Source organism: Arachis ipaensis, chromosome B03, assembly GCF_000816755.2.
Source record: "Arachis ipaensis cultivar K30076 chromosome B03, Araip1.1, whole genome shotgun sequence".
Classification (NCBI taxonomy): Eukaryota; Viridiplantae; Streptophyta; class Magnoliopsida; order Fabales; family Fabaceae; genus Arachis; species Arachis ipaensis.
In genome coordinates, this window is record NC_029787.2 from 123,443,541 (window position 1) to 123,445,188 (window position 1,648).

Here is a 1,648-nt window from a genome sequence, read left to right on the forward strand (position 1 = left end):
ATGCTCAAATGTGTCGGAAAGTTAGTGTTTGTTTGTTTTGAAGTTGCCTACGTATGAGATGCGATATAAATAGTTGTTTGTTTACTATACAATATGATTTGTTGAAAAGGATGCGGGGTGGTGTGCCTCATTAAAACCTCTCTAGCAAAACCCTCCTTAGGGACAAAATCTGGTAGTAGGAAAAAGAGTGCATCACCTTGTCCGACTTATAGACTAGCTGAAATACATTTTCAGAGATGATATGTTCCAAGCGTTTGGTAGTATAGTTCCATTGAGCTTTTGTATTTTGTATGCTCCCTTGCCAATGACTTTTTGTATTCTGAATGGTCCTTCCCAATTTGCGCTTAGTTTGCCGTGTCCTTGTGGCCTTCGTATGTCTTCAACTTTTATGAGTACTAGGTTTCCTTGTGAGAATGTCCTTGTTTTGAATTTCTTGTTATATTTTCGAGCTATAGCTCGTTTTGCCGCTAATTGTTGTAGCGTTGATTTGTCTCGATCTTCCTCTGTGAGGTCAAGCTCGACTCTTCTGTTTTCAATATTGTCGCTTTCGTTGACGTTTGTTGTTCTAGGATTTTGTATAGATATCTCAACTGGTATCATGGCGTCGCATCCGTACACTAGCCTGAAAGGTGTTTTCTTTTTTGATGATTGTTCAGTTGTGTTATAGCTCCATAGTACTTCAGGGATAAGCTCGGCCCATTCTCCTTTTGAGTCGTCGAGCTTCTTTTTAATGCCCTGCAAAATGATCTTATTGGCGGCTTCAGCTAGGCCGTTAGTTTATGGATGTTCGACAGAGGAGAACTGTTGAAATATTTTAAAATTTTGTAAGAAATTTGTGAACTTTTGATCTATGAATTGTCTACCATTATCAGTAATAATGAATTGAGGAATACCAAAGTGGCATAGTATGTTTTTCCAAACGAAAGAAATCATTTTTCGGAAGTTATTTTTGCCAATGGTGTAGCCTCTATCCATTTTGTAAAGTAATCTATGGCGACAATTAAAAATTAAACCTGGCCTGGAGTGGGTGGGAATGGTTCGAGGATATCTAGCCCTCATTTGTTGAACGGCCAGCATATCTCGGATGTATGTAACTGCTCGGCTGGGTTGTGAATGATTGGTGCATGACGTTGGCAGTGGTCGCAATGCTTTACTTTATTCATGCAGTCTTGTTTTAACGTCGGCCAGTAGTAACCAGCTCGGAGGATTTTGGCAGCTAGACTCCGGCTGCCTATGTGTGTGCCACAGACTCCCTCGTGGACTTCATCTATTGCCAGTTTGGCTTCTACCGTGTTTAGGCATCTTAGGAGCGGTCTTGTGAATCCTCTTTTCTATAATTCGGTTCCGAACATTGTGTAAAAACTTGCTCTTCATTTGAACTTTCGTTGATTTTGGATGTTGCTGGGGATGTTACCTGTTTGCAAGTAAGTTATGAAGGGTGATCTCCAGTCATCTTCCTGTGAAATACTCGAGATTGATGTTAGCATAACACTAGGCTCTTCGAGTGTAAGTTGGAATAAGATGGGTGGTGTAGTTTGACTTCTTGTTGTTGCTAATTTTGAAAGGATATCTGCTCTATCATTTTGTTCCCGAGGTATGTGGAATATATTAAAATGTTGAAAATTACTGACGAGGCTATTGACTATGA